This window comes from Pseudophryne corroboree, chromosome 7 (genome assembly GCF_028390025.1).
Source record: "Pseudophryne corroboree isolate aPseCor3 chromosome 7, aPseCor3.hap2, whole genome shotgun sequence".
In the NCBI taxonomy this organism is placed as follows: domain Eukaryota; kingdom Metazoa; phylum Chordata; class Amphibia; order Anura; family Myobatrachidae; genus Pseudophryne; species Pseudophryne corroboree.
Genome location: NC_086450.1, coordinates 455,722,583 through 455,744,305, shown reverse-complemented (window position 1 = coordinate 455,744,305; position 21,723 = coordinate 455,722,583). Strand labels below are relative to the sequence as shown.

At 39.9% G+C, this 21,723-nt stretch overlaps 2 pseudogenes; one reads left to right on the top strand and one right to left on the bottom strand.

Annotated features, from left to right (window-relative positions):
* The first annotated feature begins 4,724 nt into the window (after positions 1-4,724).
* LOC134947275 (5S ribosomal RNA) lies at positions 4,725-4,843 on the top strand (annotated as a pseudogene).
* A 4,211-nt stretch (positions 4,844-9,054) lies between these two features.
* Positions 9,055-9,173, bottom strand: LOC134946332 (5S ribosomal RNA; annotated as a pseudogene).
* Positions 9,174-21,723: the final 12,550 nt, after the last annotated feature.

Below are 21,723 nucleotides of genomic sequence, written 5' to 3'. Positions count from 1 at the left end.
TTTTTGTTGTGACACACAGGTGGTAGCATTAGAATAATCAATTGAGCCATTCCATCTGTGTCATTGTTTTACATTGGTGATTGTGCTTTAAGGGTGTGAAACACATTAGGCGCCTTAACACCAACTGAGCATTGTTTACATGACACAGCCTACCTGAGTGTTTTTGATGACCATGTGCATCCCATTGTCAACACAGTCTACACATCTTCTAACAGCCATCAGAATAGAAAAGGGGGGCGATTCAAATATGTAACAATGAGCAATAGAACAAACATTTGGAGTTATAATACAACAAAAATGTAGCAAATGGGTAATATCACACAAAGGTCATAATAGCACATGGACTTGAGTCTAAAGATAGGTACTGGCATAGGAAGTACAAAGGAAGAATAAAACTAGAGGTCCAGAATCAGGTTTCTTGCTGTGCCGAACTGGATATTCTGAAGAAGAGCATAAAACACATAAAGACACATAAAATCACTATATAGACACATAAAATCACTATATAGAAACACATAAAATCAAGACACATAAAATCACTATATACTGTAGAAACACCAGGAAAGCTATTTCATCAGATGAGAGGAGGATGAAGTAGAATAGGAAACTGCAGGTCTCCATTTCAAAATTGTATCGGACTTTATAGATAACTTTAAAGTAGGAGGATTAGAGGAATTCTGTGGTTAAGACCAATGCAGCCTTACCCACAAGTAAAATTTGAACCATCAAGTTGCATTAATTTTTGAGGATGGAGGGAGGACATACAGTTTAACAGAGCAAGGATCCAGGTGTACAATTATCTGCAGTGGCTTGGATAATAAACTGGGAACCTCAACCCAGAAATGGCAAAGAACAAGGAAGTCCCCCTAAAAAATGAAAAAGAACTCCCTCCTCTGAGCTTTGCCTCCATCAAAATTTCTAGCAGGAGAACCACATTTTGTGCAGTTTGAATGGTATAAGATATAGCCAAAGGAAAAGTTTGAAAAATGCATCTCAATGTAGTTAGTACTGTTCATCTAGACAAATTGAGTTATTATAGATGCATTCAAATTGTAGGGGGTGAAGGCAGTTGTAGATTTACCGTATCCATAAGCACAAGTTGTACATACAAATACCAGAAATAAATGTCTACCCTAGAGGCCTGCAGAGTCAGTTGCTCCGAGCAATGTCGGAGGTAGGGGAAGGCAATCATTCCTCTTCCCAAAGTGACTTTAAGGTATTCCAGGTTATGTGGTATATCTTTTGAAAAATTTGAATATCAAATTTTGATAAATTTTTCTCATTAAAACTGGCAACTGAGACCAGATGTGTCCACTCACATCTTTGCTATTTTCTGAATTTGGCACAACATATAAAACACGAGTAGTGAGTGGATGGATTTAAAAAAATTTGTTTGCCATAATAGAATATGTATAAAGTAACATATTAAAGATGCAAATTAGGAAAAATCACAAAGCATGGCTAAATCTCTGAGTCTATGGCATGCAAAACTGTGCCATACATGGCAGGATATAACAAAGATATATTTAGACACATCTGTAATATTGACTGTGGGGAAATAACAATACAACTTGTCCAACAAATTGATAACTATATTTTGGAGAAGGCTGAAAGGTTTTCAAATTATTTGTGGGCAAAAACACCTTATGCACCTACAGCAGTTTATTCTGCCATTTTTGCACTGCTGATACATCACTTGAAGGATTATACATTGGAAAAGACTGGGGATAATTACCAAAATTCCCAAAAAAAGAAAACTCTGCAACTAACAAATATGCTGATTATTATAAGATAAATATTGTGGTCAATTGTCCTGTTGCTAACTACTATACATTCTCACGAAGGCCAAAATGCATTTGCAATGCGATTATAGGACTGGCAAATTGTGATCGCATAACGATTGCCAAGAAGTGACCGGTAGTGGGAGGTAACATGGCCATTTTTCTGGTGTGCATCTGACATCAGCTGTGATTGATGCAACTTAAAACATGGCTCCCGGTGCGACTGCATTCTCATTATTCTGAGTAGCCCTGTGTCAACCGTGCTACTGACAGTGCTCAATTTCTAACGTAACTATCATTAATTACATTTTGAAAAAAAGTTGCAGGTGTATTGACCAACCTAAAGGCATTGGAAGATACCCAAAGTGGCCATATCTGGTTATCAAAGTTTTTTATTTGTGATGATACTCGTTAGAACACCAACTCTGGAATACCGTAAAAGAAGTGAATCAAATAATATGCTTTGTATTTTTCTAGGATGTTCTTCAGTATTTGATTATAGTTGGGTTCTTTAGAGTTTCCCAATAACTTCTATGAAACATCCTTATAAGCATTCCAAGCATCTCTTTCAACTGGCTAATTTTACTTATGCTTTTACAAACTTCTCCATACAATACGTCCGGGTTTTATGGAGGTCATTTTTGAGATCAACCAATCTTTCCTGGGCAACATTTATGTATCCTGTTTTTAAAGCAGCCCATCTTTTCCATTATTTTTCAATCCAGTGTTGGCCTTTCACTCAGCTGTATCAGTCATAAAAAAGCATGGGTACATCATATATCCTGACTGATGTTACCGTAGCATGGATATTATTTTAAAATCACCAGGTACAGTATTTTAAGATCACCAGATATCACCCACCCATGATCCATGTAGTTGAGTTTTGTAAGAACTAAGGGGAAAATGTATGTATGTTTCTTTCAGGTTCACAAAATGATCAACTGGGACTAAAGCATAGTTGGAGTCATTGTGTAACAACACTGCTTTGAGACTTATTTTTGATCAGTCCAGAGTCTCCATTCATTCATGTTGTGCTCAGTAACATAATTGCCGTTCACTAAGTTAAAATCTTTAGAGAAGTATTTGATGAAATATTTTTCTTAACTCTATGCCATGAGAAATCGGTGCCAGAAGCCCCTAATAATCTTTTTACAGCAGATTTGTAAAATTATACTATATTTTGAAATTCAAATAATGGGGGATATACAATTACCTGTGGTACATTACCGTGGGTAATGATATCGCCCGGGGCTATCCTGTTAGATCTGATAAGGCTTTTCATGGGTTTTGTTACTGCACTGGGTGCCAGCCCCTGACATTTCCTAGTGCAGGCAGAGTAGCGCTGACCTCTGTCTCCCTGATCATATGACCACTTTCCATCATGTGACTGCCTCCGGGGGCAGAGGAATAGGGGGTATGCGGTGCTGCTCTGGCTTCCCTGCCAGTGGTCACGGCCCTGGGTGCCAGCTCCCGGGCCATGGTGTCCTACGAAACCCTGAACCTGTGTGTTTTCGTGAGGATAGCTGTTTTTTTAGGGGCAATACTAATTGGATAGCCTTAAAAAAACATTGGTGAAACATAGGAAAAAAGTGTGAAAACCCTATGTTTTATCTCCTCTAACAGGATACCCCCCAATATGTTTTACATAAGAGTACATGAATGAATGGATGGTGAAATAAAAGTTTCACTTTATGGAAAAATGGTACATTATTATAATTGTATTTAGTAGTTATACTTAAATCAGCATCCAAATATATAAGACCTGTGCAGGTAAAAAAAGGTAATAATAATGTTTCTATGCAGATCATGACATGGAGGACCAGACTTATCTTAAAGTATTCACCTTCATTTTTATCCCTGTAAACTCTGAGTATACAGCTGTAATTATTAGTGTGTTTTTTTCTCTTTATATATTTGGATTGGTCAGCAATTCTATCATAATAACAGTGATATATACTGATTATATGTATCTGTTTCTCTCTAACCTGGCCTTAGTAGATATCTTAGTGAGAGAAAAACAAGGGAATAGTTCCGCTCTGGTAAGTAGTAACAGACAAAACCTTGTTACCTGGATTGTGTCTGAGAACCGACTATGAGTAATAAAATACCATGTGTTAATATGAAGTCGGTGGTGCTCCCAGAGTCAGTGGATTAACATGGAAATACGGAACAAGCCTATAAAGAGGTGAAACATTCCATCTGGTGGTGACATAGGGCGGCGAACAGCCCGTCTCTCTTGGTGATATACTGGTTATGGAAGCTCCCACCAGGGCAGAATTATTAATAAATATCAGCTTACTAGCAATTTTTGCTCCATTTATTTGTACAACTCATTCATTCATTGTGACTTTATGCTTTAATGCATTTTTTCAAAATGTTCTTATCCAAGACAGGAATTATTTCCTTTCATTACTTTTTCTTATTGTTTATCTGTGTCAGACAGCGATGTGCATATACTGTATGTCCACCTTCTAATAACATGCATTACTGCTATTATTGAATGCCTGGTTCTAATGTTGTTGTTTTTCTGTATTCATGAAACAGCTATTTGGGTCACTGTTTGTCATGTATTTTCAGACATATATTGTGTACACTTTATATGAATTGTGTTTATGAAAATTTGTAATTTTTTTGTTATAATGACATTTTGAGATATATGCTTACACATTTGGATCTTCTGACAGATGCTCTTCTTCTATATGTGCACTCTTGTCATTATTTACAACCTATCTTTTTATTTTCTTATATACCCAATTAATGTCATGTTGGCATAACTTGCTACTACTTTTTCTTTCTTTACTCTTGCACACCTGTGCCAATGTGCTCTCTCATCCAGCCCTTGTCTCTATGTAAAGAGAGACCATTGGGTACGGTATTTTCCTTAGTCTGGACAGCAGAAGCACATTTTCTACTTACCAGGGATGAGTACTCTCTCATCCAGCCGTTTACTGCCATACTCCACAGGAGATGCCTAATCTCATCTGATCTTGGAAGCTAAGCTCTGGTAGGCCTGGTTAGTACTTGTCTTGGAGACTGCCAAGGAATACCAGGTGCAGTAAACAGCCTTGCTGGAAAGCAGAAGGAATAATCCCTCATTATCTCTTCTACAATTTCCCTACATTAATCATTATACCTACAGTATCCAAGAGCTGTATGTATTGAATAATTTGCAGAATCAAAATGCCTATGGTGACACCACTGTTAGATATTTGAACAGAAGGTGAAGCAACATCTAATTAGGCAACAAACCTTTACTTTTTCACTATTAAATCAGAAATCATTTATGGTGCTGTGTTTACAGTACCTCACGGGAAACCATTCTATAGGAGGGAAAAGCCATCTACCTGTTTGTAGATATATGTTAGGCTACCCCCATCAATATGCAAAGAAACTTTTGGCAGTATTTACTGTTTTTCTATATGTGTGTGTGTGTGTATACATATATATAAATATATACAAATATTAAATGTAAGTTCTGTTTGTCACACTAAATTTTTAAGGTTTCTCAATAAAAGTTACATTTTAATGTCTATAAGTTTTCATTAAGAGTGCCCCAGCACAGATTCTTTTTTCTTCAATTTTTCCTTAGTAGATATCTGTCATACAACCACTACTGTTCCTAAAATGCTGTACGTGTTATTATCTGTAAATAATGATGTATCCTTCAAACAGTGCTTCACCCTATTGTACTTTTATAGTTTGGCTAGTTTTGCAGAAGACCTTCTAATATTCATTATGGCATATGACCGATATGTTGCTATTTGTGATCCATTACATTATCACTATATCTTAAATATGAAAAACTGTCTTTTACTTGCATTTGGAAATTGGATCTCAGGAATCTTAAATTCAATTGTGATTACAGTGCCAGTGTCACACATGTCCTTCTGCCAGTCACGTATCATACCACTGTTTGTCTGCGAGCCGAAAGCTATGAATAACATCTCCTGTGCTGGCTATGAAGACTTTTATATTGTTGTTCCATATGGAAGCATTGGTATATGGTGTTTTCCCAGTTGTGTTCAGTTTGGTATCTTATATAAAAATGATCAGGGTCATCTTGCAGATAAAATCTAAGGATGGCATAAAATAAGCCTTCTCCACCTGCTCATCCCACCTCACCGTCATCATTATGTATTATACGACAGGTGTTTCTGTGTACATGTTGCCACCATCAGAGATCTCTAAAGTCCTAGAACCAGTTTTTGCGGCACGTTACTCAGTTGTCACTACGATGATAAACCCTCTAATGTACAGTCTATGGAATACAGATGTGAAAAAGTCTTTGTTGAGAATGCTGATGATAAAATCAACAATATGTGAGATTCCATAAAGATTAAAAAACACACAATGATTAAGACAATTATCATTAATGAATATGAAATAAATATTTAGCAGTCTTGAATATGTTATTGTCCTTATAGTCCTTATATTGCTACAGGCTCCTTCCTTTATCTTACTTCATCTTTTATTTTCATTTTCGACCCATTGTCTGGTGATCAACGATGATCACTGGACAATGTTACACTGCGCTAACAAAAAATGTATATTTAATCTATATGGAGGGGGAGGCACTATGTAATTTCTCACACTTATAATAACAACCGCAACTTTGTGGGCACCAATTGAAATTGGGTAGTCCACTTTTTCAAATGATGTGGCCCAATAGTAGCTATTGTCTGGTTATCACCTGTGACCACCAGATAATATTATATTGCTCTACGGAAAGTAGACAAAACCCATATTTGGGTAAGAGGGCACTATGTGCCCTATCATGCCCATAGTTACATCCTTAAATCTGGGTTCACTCACATATAATAGAAGGGAGTCTACTTTTTAAAATTACAGTATGTAGCCCCTTAGCAGCTATTGTCTGTTGATAAACTGATCACCAAATAATATTGGTCTGTGCTTCTTAAAATAAAACATAATTTCTATACATGGGGGAACGGCACTGTGTTCCCTATCTCCCCATACTGGCCTGTACACACATGGGGCACCTTTTTATGAAAGGGGGGAAATGTCCTCTTTCAAACAATGTGCCCCCCTAGTAGTTTTGTGCAGGTGATCCCAAGAAAAAAACAAAAACACAAAAAACACAATTTTCCATAGATTGGGGTATCTAAAGCAGTTACAGTATCTACCCCATTTTGTGCCAAATAACATTTTTATGTGGTGGGTTATCTAGTTTATAAAATGGTATGTGTGTGTGTGTGTGTGTGTGTGTGTGTGTGTGTGTGTATGTGTGGGGTGTTGATGGTAGATGCAGGGGTATATGGGGGAGGCAGAGGGGGTGCTTCTGATAGGCATCCATCCTGGAGACTTTCCCACTCTTCCAGAAAGCTGGGAGCACCACCCAATTTTCGAAGCCTACCCAACATTCCGGGAGAGCAGACTTATTTCATAAAAGTAAAGATTTTAACATAACACTACTAATATATTGTAATATACTGGTGGTTGATAGAAAGGAGTTTAGCAGCAAGTAGATAATATGACTATTAAAACTGACTAGCAGCTCTCGCATCAGGACTATTAACATAAAGTACTGGCAGATTTTTAAAACAACAGTATATTGTGAGACAATATACATACCTAACTATTATGGCTAGCAGGCTGCTCTCACAGTTAATGTATGATAGCAAGAAATTCTTTAAATGAAAAAATAGATATTGAATGAAAAATTATACAAGAAAAATCTATAAACAGGAAAGCAATCTATATATAGGAAAATTACATATAGTAGACCAACCTAAAAAGATAAATATCCCTTTAATGGACACTTTTCGAGGAAGAGGTTTACCTCTTACACTTCATTCTGTCCATTGGGGCATAATGTATTTAAAGTGATTATCTAAAGGTTTCTCTTCTTATTAGTTGGTTTAATCTGTCACCACCTCTTCTGTCTCATTCTACAACACCTATTCTGATAAGTATTAGAAGATCTCAATAACACATATGCTTGCTTTTATTTATTATTTCTGTATTAACAGATCCTTACATAGCACAGCATATACCGATGCACTTTACAATTTGAAACAGTAATAGAACATACCGGGTAATAACCGACAAAGAGGTAGGAAGGCCCTGCTCGCAAGCTTACAATCTATAGAGAGACTAGACATTGATACATAAAGCTAATAGAGGGAGAAAAAGAAGACTCTTGTGTGGGTGCACTCTTATTCCATTATAAAAAATTCCATGATATATTCAAAAGAAATAATAAAACATAATTTTATTAGTTAATTATTAAAAAACTCATACGTCTGGATACATTATTTTATACACAAGGTATCAAAACCATTGTGGATACAAATGTATCAATTAATACTCTGCATGTAAACACTTGGCTTCAGGCTTTTAAGTACTAGCAGCAAGATCAGAAACCAATAGTAGGAGAAGTCTCTAAAATCATATCCACGCGACAGAACGGGTACAAAAATAATTTTAATACTTTATTCACCAACACATATTTAGTTATTTTCATCAATTATTCTTGTCACGTTTTTCTCTTTTACATTTATTCTTTAATACTTCGCTTTACTCAGCCCAAAATAAGGTTGAATTGGAAAATAATATATTTAGCCCTACAGGCTCATAGATAAGGGAGGTATGTCTATACCGAATTTTAATAAATGAAATAAATATATTTTGAACAATAAATCTAGGAGATGGAGTGCACCCACTAGAATCCGATTCTTTTTCTCTTTGTGAAACTCCCAACATGTTGCTTAATTGGAGGGTAGCACCCATGAAATTAGTCATAATTATTTTAACAATATAGTTAGTCAATATTTAAAGGACCATCAGTCCCTGAAACTCTGCTTAATAATTAATTTGTGTCTCTGGTGCAGATGAAAACCTCTTTCTCCATACCCAACAGTTAATCCAAAGTTCAAAGGGAAAAGATAAGGGGAAAGCAAAACAATGTTAAAATTTTCTGGTCTTTTTCACATAAAGTGATTTGAAAGGATGTAGACACATTTTCGTCTTACATCGATTTCATCCTGGCCAGTACAGATAGTCTGTATAAATGAGACCAAAAAATGGTCAAAGTTATGATAGATCTGTGTTAATGAGACAAAAATGTTGGTCAATACCATATAAGAAGGTTGGTCACCAGAGGTAAAAAGAGATTTGCTTGCTATTGCTTTATCAATGTAGCTAAGTAATCATATGCAGTAACTAGAAAAAAATGTGAAAGAAAAACAGGAGAAAATAAGTGGTGATACTGCTATTAGTGTCATATATCACCTGTCAGAATGAGATAGCTCATGTTCTACAACACTAAGTATTCCTTGGAAGTCTCCTTTCCAAGAACTAATCCAGCCCAGCAGTGTTTAGCTTCCAAGATCGGACGAGATCGGGCATTAGCAGTGTGGTGTGATAGTAGAGGGAGTAGGTGAATTGGACACTAATGAGAGTGCACCTATATAAGAAAATTAGAATTGGGCACAGGTAATAGGATAAGACAGAATATGTGAATCTGCTTTCTGTGTTAGGCAGAATGCAGCAAATCTCACAGAAATAGTATTGCGCACCCTGGATCACAGATGATAATCCATGGAAATCAATTAGAATAGTATAGGTATTTAGGGATCAAAAAGAAGTAGAGAGTTATAGGTATCTTTGAAAAAGGTATATCATGTGCCAATGGTAATGAGAACACTGCAATGAAATATCATAACTTTATAATTCATAATTGGATATTGAAATTGGTATTGCACAAGGACACAAAAAAGTGTATATAAAATTATAGACACATAGGGGTATATGCAATTGCGGTCGAATTCCCGAAATTGTCGAATTTCGGGTCATTTTCGACCAAAAAAAAAATTTGCCTATGCAATTCAGTGCTTTCCGAACAAAAAACGGACTTTCAAAATTCGACTTTTTGAAATTCGAATTTTTGCAAATTCGACTTTTCTGCAATGATACAAGTGCTGCAATTCGACCAAAGCATATTCAATTCAAGTTTGGAAATTCGACAGCAGTGCTTTTAGACAGCAAATTCGTCATTTTCAATCCGCCACACTTTGGAGGGTGAAAACAAATAAAAAAAATTTAAACATGTTTTTTTTTGTGTTTTTTTGGGGGGAATAGCAGATCTATTTATATTAGAAGGGATTAGGTACTTTTTTTTTTTTTTTTGGAGGCACAAATATTATTTATATATTTTTTAAAATATTATTTTTTTTATTTATTTTTTTATTGCTGGAACGGTAAAATCCTAAAAAAAAATGGCGTGGGGTCCCCCCTCCAAAGCATAACCAGCCTCGGGCTCTTCGAGCTGGTCCTGGTTCTAAAAATGCGGGGAAAAAATTGACAGGGGATCCCCCGTATTTTTAAAACCAGCACCGGGCTCTGCGCCTAGTGCTGGTGCCAAAAATACGGGGGACAAAAAGCGTAGGAATCCCCCGTATTTTTAACACCAGCATCGGGCTCCACTAGCTGGACAGATAATGCCACAGCCGGGGGTCACTTTTATGCCGTGCCCTGCGGCCGTGGCATTAAATATCCAACTAGTCACCCCTGGCCGGGGTACCCTGGGGGAGTGGGGACCCCTTCAATCAAGGGGTCCCCCCCCAGCCACCCAAGGGCCAGGGGTGAAGCCCGAGGCTGTCCCCCCCCATCCAATGGGCTGCGGATGGGGGGGCTGATAGCCTTTTGTGATCATGAAAAGAATATTGTTTTTTCCAGCAGTACTACAAGTCCCAGCAAGCCTCCCCCGCAAGCTGGTACTTGGAGAACCACAAGTACCAGCATGCGGGAGAAAAACGGGCCCACTGGTACCTGTAGTACTACTGGAAAAAAATACCCAAATAAAAACAGGACACACACACCGTGAAAGTAAAACTTTATTTCATACGTCGACACACACATACTTACCTATGTTCACACGCCGACATCGGTCCTCTTCTCCATGTAGAATCCAGGGGTACCTGAAAATAAAAGATCAATATACTCACCTCAGCCATGGTCCAGAGATAAATCCACGTACTTGTAGAAAAAAACAAAACGCAAATACCCGACCAAACGGACTGAAAGGGGTCCCATGCTGACACATGAGACCCCTATCCCCGAATGCAGAGAGACCTGTCAGTGACAGCTGTCACAGAAAGGTCTCTATAGCCAATCAGGAAGCGCAACTTCGTTGCGCTCATCTGATTGGCTCTGCGCGTCTGAGCAGACAGCGCATCGCACAGCCCAGTCCATTATATTCAATGGTGGGAACTTAGCGGCTAGCTGACCGCGGGTTAACCCCACCGCTACCCGCAAAGTTCCCACCATTGAAAGTAATGGAGCGGCTTTGCGATGCGCTGTCACAGCACAGACAGCGCACAGCCAATCAGGTGAGCGCCACGGAAGTAGCGCTTCCTGATTGGCTGAAGGGACTTCAGTGACAGGAGTCACGTGATGTCCCGGGATTCGGGAGAAAGGGGTCTGATGTGAAAGCATGGGACCCCTTTCAGTCCGGTATGGAGCGGGTATTTGCGGTTTGTTTTTTTGCCAAGTACGTGGATTATCTCTGGACCTGGATTTACCTCTGGACGCTGGAAGGTGAGTATAATTTTTTCACAGGTACCCTCGGATCGTCGGAGACCGTGGCAGTTGGCGTGTCAACATAGGTAAGTATGTGTGTGTCGGTAGTGTGTAATAAAGTTTTACTATCAAGGTGTGTGTGTACTGTTTTTATTTGGGTATTTTTTTCCCAGTAGTACTACAGGTACCAGCGGGCCCACTTTTCTCCCGCATGCTGGTACTTGTGGTTCTCCAAGTACCAGCTTGCGGGGGAGGCTTGCTGGGACTTGTAGTACTGCTGGAAAAAAAACAATATTCTTTTCATGATCACAAAAGGCTATCAGCCCCCCCATCCGCAGCCCATTGGATGGGGGGGACAGCCTCGGGCTTCACCCCTGGCCCTTGGGTGGCTTGGGGGGGACCCCTTGATTGAAGGGGTCCCCACTCCCCCAGGGTACCCCGGCCAGGGGTGACTAGTTGGATATTTAATGCCACGGCCGCAGGGCACGACATAAAAGTGACCCCCGGCTGTGGCATTATCTGTCCAGCTAGTGGAGCCCGATGCTGGTGTTAAAAATACGGGGGACCCCTACTCTTTTTGTCCCCCGTATTTTTGGCACCAGCACCAGGCGCAGAGCCCGGTGCTGGTTTTAAAAATACGGGGGATCCCCTGTCAATTTTTCCCCCGCATTTTTAGAACCAGGACCAGCTCGAAGAGCCCGAGGCTGGTTATGCTTTGGAGGGGGGACCCCACGCCATTTTTTTTTCGGGTTTTTCCCGTTTTTTCCCGTTTTTTCAAATCGCGGCAAAATCCGCCAAATCGCCAGATTTTCGCCCGCGGTTCTGGCGAATCCGTTTTTCATTGAATATGGTGAATTCTGGCAGCCACCTGCCGGAATTCACCTGGCGAATTGAGTCGAATTAAAAAAACGGCGAAAAATTGCCGTGATTCGCCGTGAATTGCATATACCCCATTGTCATCTGGAAAATCTGTAGAAGGTGCATACATATAGTACCGATAATTTTTGTTTTAGCCCTGCAATGGAATAGGATATCAAAAATGGGAAGAAATAGCAGTAAAATATGTAAATCTTATCAACAGCACTGCTCTATAAAAAAAAAGGTATGGAAAATCTCCCTGATACCCAGGACTGCATGAGAATCATGCATCTAGTAGGTGAACACTGCTTCTGGGATATCCTAACTATAGCTAAATTTGGGCAGATAATTGAGATGATTAGATTGTCTGCAAGTGTTGCACCTTCCAAGTACATGCTATTGGATGCATGAATTAGAGAGAGGCTCTGTCTGCTAACAGACACAGCAATGGCTGCTCTCTGCTCCTGCTGCCTTGTAGGAAGGCAGCAGGAGCAGAGAGCAGCCATTGCTGTTTCTGGCAGCAGACAGAGCCGTGGAGAAGGAGAGGCAACAGAGGACGAACGAACGAAGGGACAGCATACGGAGAGAACAACCGCTGTGGTCACGTGACCAGACCGACCCGGAAGGAAGAGAGGTTACCAAGGAGAAGAGATACCGGCTGCAGGCAAGAAGAGGACAGATGGAGCTAAGGGAGTAAGGTAAGGGACCCCTTAGGAGAGGAGAAGGCAAAGCGGACAGCCAAACAGGGCTAGAAGCATTTTCCCTTCTCTCTCTCCAAGACGGTGACCACATCCCTGCTGCCCAGAGAACCACGGTGCGCTTGTCAGAGCGACACCACAGATGATCAGGGCGCAAGGGAAAGCGATGCGTCCGGAGTCCTAACTACCGTAGTACCAGCCCTAGTCATATCCCACATTGCCATCAGCCCACCAGGAGTACCCCACATTCCGGAACCTCCATAGGACTATCAGATACATCACGTCATCGGCTCTGGTCACATAGACATTCAGAAGGACATAAACACTACAGAGGTGGGACACCACCGGTCTGAGTGTAATACAGACTAATCACTGCAGTGTACATCACTTTCAAACCTACCAAACAGTGACATTTCTGCTACTGTTTTCCTCCCCTGAACACTGCAGAAACTGTTTTTCTTTTTCCTAAAATCCGTCTTGCCCCCCCCCCTTTTTTTTTCTTTCTCCAATTCCCTTTTACCCCTTACATCATATTCCTACATGTATGCATCAGGTGAATTTCAAATACACCATTTTTCTGATTAAAAATATGTTTTAAATCCCATAAGAATACATTGTGTAGGTTTTCTTTTCAGTTATTATGTATACTAGTAATCCATCATTTCATGATAATTATTTGTGTACGCATCGATTAAGATAACTGACTCAGGCGCGGTTGTACATCTCCATTTTTGTGTGTGAATATGCTGGTGCCAGCGGTCCTGCTGGAAGGAAGATGCATTTCACCCGATCACCAGGCTTGTTCACCCACATTACTTACAGCAGTACTAGGTCTAGATACAGGTGTACTATGATATACCAGCACTCTGGATCCTGGCACCCAACATACTGGCGCCGGGATTCTGACCGCCGGAATGCCTGCAGCGGAGCGAGCGCTAAAGAGCCCCTTGTGGGCTCGCTGCACTCACCATGCTGCGGGCACGGTAGCGCGCTACATGAGCCACGCTATTTATTCTCCCTCCAGGGGTGTTGTCGACAGCCCAAGAGGGAGAATAGTTGTCGGTATCCCGGCGGTCGGGATCCCGGCGCTGGTATGCAGAGCGTCGGTATCCAGACAGCCGGGATATCAAGTGCCTCCCCTAGATACAGCCCTGACACAATGGCCATTATTACACTGACAATAATGTTTCTTTACAGAATAACCATACTAGGATATGTTGAAACAAACTTATATTACACACCTCCACTTAGTGGCATTTTCTGTCAATTCTAATTATACATCACTAACTACCTGTGTGTTTTTCTTCCTATGTATATTTGGAGTTCTCATCAATTCTATTATAATAACAGTGATATTCATTGATGACCAGTTGCACACCCCCATGTATCTATTTCTCTGTAACCTGTCCTTAGTAGATATCTGTTATACAACCACTACTGTCCCTAACCTGCTGTACATGTTACTATCTGGAGATAATACAGTGTCCTTCATACAATGCTTCACCCAGATGTACTTTTATGTTTTGGTATCAATCACCGAAGATCTTCTAATATTTATTATGGCATATGATTGATATGTTGCTATATGTAATCCTTTACGCTATCACTATATATTAAACATAAAAAAAACTGTGTCTTCTTTATATCTGGAAATTTGATATTAGGATGTTTGAATTCATTAGTGCTTACAATTCCAGTGTCACACATGTCCTTCTGTCAGTCTTGCACTATACACCAGTTTTTCTGTGATCCTAAAGCTCTGCTTAACATCTCCTGTGCTGGCGGTGAAAAGTTTTATATTGTTATTTACATTTAATTATTGGTACTTGGAGTTTTCCCAGTCATATTCTGTTTGATATGCTATATAAAAATGATCACGGTCATCTTGCAGATAAAATCAAAAGATGGAAGAAAGAAAGCCTTCTCCACCTGCTCATCCCACCTGACCGTTGTCATTATTTACTTTATGACAGGTTTATCTGCATACATGATGCCACCATCAGAATATTCCAATTTCCTAGAATCATTAATTACAGCACAATATGCAGTTGTCACTCCCATGATAAACTCTATCATTTACAGTCCATGGAATAAAGATATGGAATGTGCTATGATGAGATTACGAAGGTAAAAGAAAATATTCAACAGTAATGAGATTAAACAACACCAGTCTAATTAAATTTGATCCTTTATTGTTAATTAATATAAAGAAACATCAGCTGTCTTTGAATCTGCTCTAATTGGTCTTTAATTTGCAGAAATTTTATTATTCTAATGTTAAGCCTGCTTTTGCTCTTCATTTGTTTTAATCTTCAAATTCAATGAATTAGTGGTATATCCTCAAAAAATAATTTTTTTTAGGTATCAATAGTTTGTGGTTAATGTCATTAGTTTAACTTAACCATATGACAGGAGTGATACTATTTCAATATCTAATTGCTGAAACTAAATATTAATTCATGCTAAGAATCAGTGAGTGGAGTACATTAAATAAAGAGAAGCATGGCTTTTAACAGTGTCGCCTCTTAAATTATCAAACTATAATAATTTTAAATGACTGACAAATTGTTTCAATTCTTGTATAAATAAACAATAAAGGTGCTCTTAACTCCAATCAGTGCTACACCCCTAGCAGCGCAAAATATAGATTTCCAGCCACCTGATATTCATCATAATTCTGGTGCTCTTTTTTGAGTTCTTTAATGTGCTTAGTTTCTTAGTTTACCTTAGAGGGATAACATTTATTCTAACCCATAACTGCATCTGGGACTGCCATGGGAACCAAGTTTGCCCCAAGACATGCAAACCTCTTTATGAGCTGTTGGGAAAATAGCAACATCTGGAATGAGAATTTATTTGGTGCAAACTTGGTTTTCTGGCAGTGTAACATAGATGATGTGTTGTACATATGGCAGGGCATTGAATTATCACTAGCACAATTTCTTAGACACATCGATGAGAATGATAGCGGTCTTAAATGCACCACAAATTAGAGTTGAACTAGAGAGGAATTTCTTGACCTGGATGTGTCTAATTAGGAAGCATAAATACTGTAGTTACAAAGACACATTACATATAAATAGATGTATTTAGTTACATACTAGTTGAAGGTAATCTTAATCCAGATTGGATTAAAAACATACCACAGGGAAAATTCATGAGGATTAAAAAATACTGTACTGATATTCAGGATTATGGAGAAAAAGGTAGATATCTGTCTAGAACATTTAATGCCAAGGGATATAACATGAAGTCAGTGGAACAGGCCTTTGAAAAAACACAAGTAAGGACAGCACATTGTTGAATTACAATGCAAACAAAAAACGTCTTATTGACATTTAAAAAAAAACACTGGCCAATTTGACTGCTAGATTAAATTTTTTAAGAAATTCTTCCAGAGAGAACAAATAGTTTTCAGAAAGGCACCACATTTAAAGTAAACCTAGTGAATAATTTCAGTACATTAAAAATACCAATAAACTTACACAAACCACATTTATGGACAAAGAACCAATGTCAGGATTCCATCACTGTGTCAGGCATCAAGGATTGAGCATTAAAGTAATATCCAGTGAAACATGACTTGCAAATGCCATCAATAACACTGTGAGAATGCCAATGTGTGAATCAATTTGTAGGGAATACAACTAGAAGTTTGAAAATTAGGTTATCTGAACATCTAAGAAATATTTAAAAAGGACTTGAATCCCACAGGGCATCAGTATAGTTTAAAGCTAAACATAACTGTAATCCCAGAGGTTTGAAGTTCTTGGATATAGAAAAAATTGGAGAGGTGGTGATTTAATTAGTAAAATTAACAAAACAGAGAGCAGGAGGATCTTCACGCTTAAAACTAATACCAGATGGATTGAAAATAGACCCCGGAATAGCATTTAAAAATTAGGGATTCTCCACATAAGGTACAATAGCTTATGGTATTCATGCTGGGAAGGACTGGAAGGTATGAGGTGAAACATTGTGAAAATTTGGTGCAGCCATGTTTATGCTTTTGTTCACAATGACTACAAGTGCAATGTCATTTAAAACAGGAGGCTGGAATCAAGACCCTATGGAGCATGTCGCATCTAATCAGCATTGTCACATTTGCTCTACAAAATGTTTTAAGAATTAGAATAGTACCAATATACAGTACCAAATAGCTTCATTTATAATTATTATAATTATTTAATCACCGCCCACAAAATAGCTATGGCCGTACATGACCGAACAAATAGGTGACAGAATTGTCTTTAGTGCTGAGCCTCACATGCACAGAGTAACCCTCACTAGTGTGCAAATAGGAGCTCTAGTAAAGACAGAGGGAACATGCATGAACAGAGATACCTAGAAGTGCAAGGAATGCATTTGACAATTACATTTTTCTAGATTTCAACCACTAAAAATGAGCAGGAGGTAAGACAAACAGTCCCACAGAGGGATGAAAAGTTGTGTATACATCCACACTTACCCTCATTGTACTAGCACCAGGGTTGTTATTTGCCATATTCAAACATTTTTATTGTGCTATTTGTATATATGATATGCCCAGGAGTACTCACCTTTACTGTAAACAGTAGGTAAATAAACTTTGTTTCTGGAAGAACACAGTATTATCTCATTTATACTAGGGGTGTGCACCGGGCCATTTTTTTCGGGTTTTGTGTTTTGGTTTTGGATCTGGATCTCCTTTGTGTTTTGGATCTGTATTGGTTTTTGCCTAAACGAACCCTTGTGGGTTTTGTTTTTGGATCTGTTTGTTTATCTTTATCATAAAAATAGCAAAATTAATAGAATTATGGGGTGTTTTTGTTCCTTCAGTATTATTAACCTCAATAACATTAATTTCCACTCATTTCCAGTCTATTCCGAACACCGCACAGCTCATAATATTGTTTTTAGGCCAAAAGGTTGCACTGAGGTAGTCGGATGACTAACCTAAGTGACAGTAGTTGGCGGCACAAACACGTGACACATCTAGGAGTGGCACTTCAGTGGCAGACAGTTTTACAAACTATGCCTAAAAAATGCTCCAAAGAGCATAAATGCAAAGAAAAGAGGTGCAAGATGGAATTGTTGTTGGGCCCTCCCACCCACCCTTATGTTGTATAAACAGGACATGCACACTTTAACAAACCAATTATTTCAGCGAGAGGGACTGCCACACCTGTGGCTGGAATGATTGGTTTGTTTGGGCCCCACAAAAAAAGAAGCAAATTATCTCTCCCTGCACAAACTGGCTCTACAGAAGCAATATGTTAACATCATCCTCCGATTCCTCACCCCATCAGTGTGTACATCCTTGTCTTCACAGACTATTCATTCATCCCCGATGGAATCCAGCATCACAGGTCCCTCTGTACTTTGTGGAGGTAATTGCTGGAAAGGTCTTCCTTGTGGAATTTGTAATTCATTTTGATGAACATCATCTTTTCCACATTTTGGGGAAGTAACCTCCTACGCCGATCGCTGACAAGGTTGCTGGTTGCTCTCAAACACTTTCTGACTACACACTGGAGGGTGGGCAACTTAAGTAAAACAAAACCAGTTTGTGCAAGGGCCTCCAAATTGTTTCTTTTTCCTACCAGTATTGAAATTGACTGTCTGACATGCCTATTTGGATTCTATCACTGAAATAATTGGCATCCATTCTTTGAATGGTGACAGCATACATATGCTTCATATAGTTCAGCAACAGTGTCGCACAAATGAGTATTAGTAGTCAGAGTGATGCACCAATAGAAATATATTTTTTGCTTTGGATCACACAGATATATAGCAGTATTGTACGGCATTACTGGCAGTCGTCACTGAGTGATGCACCAATAGAAATATATTTTTTGCTCTGCATCACACACAGAGTATATACAGCAGTAGTGTATGGTATCCGCAGCACTAGTAGTCAGAGTGACGCACCAATGGAAATATATTTTTTGCTTTGGATATCACACAGAAGATATATAGCAGTAGTGTATGGTATTTCTAGTAGTCACTGAGTGTCGCACCAATTAGAAATATATTTATTTATCTGTATCACACACAGAGGATATTAGCAGTAGTTTACGAACCAATTAGCAATATATTTATTTCTCTGTATCACACACAGAGGATATATATATACAAGTAGTGTACGGCAGCCACAGTACTTGTAGTCATTCAGTGACGCACAAATAGAAATGTAATATATTTACAGTATTTCTCTGTATCACACACACTGGATATTAGCAGTAGCGTGATGTACAACTGTACACAGTATCACAGCCCCTTAAAGACAGAGAACAACTGGTCCTGACTCCTGACCCATACACAGCCACAATATGTTATATGCAGTGCACTAGTATGCAAAGCCCTAACACAACAACACAGCTACACACAAAGCCACAGATGAACTGAACTCTCCTGCCTCCTGCAAAACAACACATTTTCTCCACAATAATTCTCTCCTGCCCCCCTTACTCCTGCAAATCAACAACCCTTCTGCTCCACAAAAATTCTCTCCTGCTCCCTTTCCTTAACAGTACACAGAGAAGGAACACTCTCTGCCTGCCCCCCTTCCCTATTTGTAACAGCACAGAGCTTTTTTATAACAGCAAAGAGCACAGATAGAAGGAACAAGTCTTTACTGTGTGTGCACTTTCCAAGTCCAGAGTGAAAATGGCGGCAACATGCGGTTCCTTATATACAATCCAAAACCCGTGAGATCCAACAGTGGGATGATGACGGTTTGCCTCGTTTTTAGGATCCGAGTCATGCAGGAAAAACTGAGCCTGATTCAGATCTGGGCTCGGATCTCAAAGTTCAGGGGGTTTCGGTTCTCAGGGAACCGAACCCGCTCATCCCTAATTTATACATGCATATTCCTGCCCCATCATCTGCACACACTATGTAAGAAGTACCAACGCACCAGGATTCACAGGACCAGCAAACACCAGGATCAACACAGGTAAGTAACAATTATCTTACGGTCATTATGTTTAATTGCTTCTTGCTAATTCATGATACCGTGAGGGGCTGTTTGAAGCAGCTGTCTGAGCCTATATAAGCAGTGACTAGACTCTTGGAGCTTTCTCTGTGGGGCTTGTCTCTTCCAAGTGCTGCTGGGATTTCTAAGTGTGAGTTTTAAACAGCAAAAAGGTGAGTTCAAATACAGAAAAAGGTGAGTTTTATAATACACAATCAGTAACACACCTTTGCAGTACCATTAAACTTCTGGTGAGGCTGCAAGGGGCTGACCTTGTGAGTGAGTGAGAGGGTCTCTTACTTGGAGTAGCAGAGGGGCTGTGATTGTGCGGGTGTGAGGGGCATTTTTTTTTCTTTTTTTTTCCTTAGCAGGAGCTGGAAGCCGAGTGAAAAGGAGGTGCAGTGAGCTGGAACAACTGCAACTGCTAAGTGGAGTATAGGTTCCGCAGGAGAGAGTACTACGGCTGCATAAAAGTGAAGGACCAATAACCGCACAAAGATAGATAAGTGTAAGCCAGCTTAATTATTGTATAAGTGAGATTGCTTGTCTTCTACTTTTTATTTTTGCTGCTTTTTCTTTGAGTGTAACAGGGAGTTAGACCTTACAAACAATATGGGAGGGGCTGTGATTGAGGACCTCACTCAGTGCCTGTCGTGCAAGATGTATGCACACCTGGAGCTACCGGTCCAGTGTGATTACATCTGCACGAGGTGTGTGCGAACTGTTGCCCTGGAAGCCCAGGTAACTGATCTAGAGCAAACCGTTACGCGACTGAGGGAGATTCACAATCTCAAGCGTAGTTTAGACAGAATGGTGGAGGAGTTGCGGGAGGGGTCACTGGTAGAAGAGGATGATGATCAGGTAGCCAGTTGGGTCACAGTTAGAAGGAAGAAAAAGAGGGGGAGGCACGACATCTCCGAACTATCAAACCCGAACAAATTTGCCCGATTGGACGAGGAATCAAAGGATGATAGTGAAGAAATGACGGTTGCCGGAGGAGACTGCTCCCTCTAGCATCCAGAGGTGCGGTCCCTCTGGCGCGGTTGGGATAAAAGATAGAGAGGTACCTAGTCAGATGGTGCTGGTAGGGGATTCTATCATCAGGAAGGCAGATAGGGCAATCTGCTACCGGGACCGTGATCGCCGTACAGTCTGTTGTCTCCCGGGTGCTCGGGTACGGCACATCGCGGACCGGGTAGATAGATTGTTGGGAGGGGCTGGCAAAGACCCGGCGGTCTTGGTGCACGTTGGCACCAATGTCAAAGTTAGCGGAAGGTGGGATGTCCTTAAGAAAGACTATAGGGGCTTAGGAAAGAAACTGAAGGCAAGGACATCTAAGGTAATATTCTCGGAATTATTACCCGTGCCACGCGCTAGTCCAGGGAGGCAGAGGGAGATTAGGGAGGTAAATGTGTGGCTTAGGGATTGGTGCAGGAAAGAGGGGTTTGTGTTCCTGGAACACTGGGCGGACTTCTCAGTCAGGCGCCATCTCTTTTGCCGTGACGGATTGCACCTGACTAAGGAGGGGGCAGCGGTGCTGGGGGGAAGGATGATTAGAAGGTTGGAGGAGATTTTAAACTAGGAGCCTGGGGGGAGGGTTTAGCTAGAAACTACGGGACATGTAGTGAGAATAGTGGGGATGGCGGTAGTAAACGAAATGGGGGAGAAGTTGGGGGGAGGGTAAAAGCAGGCGGTAAGGTTACTAACATGGGTACTAAAAGGGATTTTACCAAAGCACTAACCAATGACGATTAGAGGTCATCCTTGCTACATAAGGTGAAAGATGTCCCTAACGCAAGGGAAAATACTTATCTTAGTTGTATGTATGTAAACGCCAGAAGCATTACTGGTAAAAAGGGTGAACTAGAAATACTTGCAGCAAGCAAAC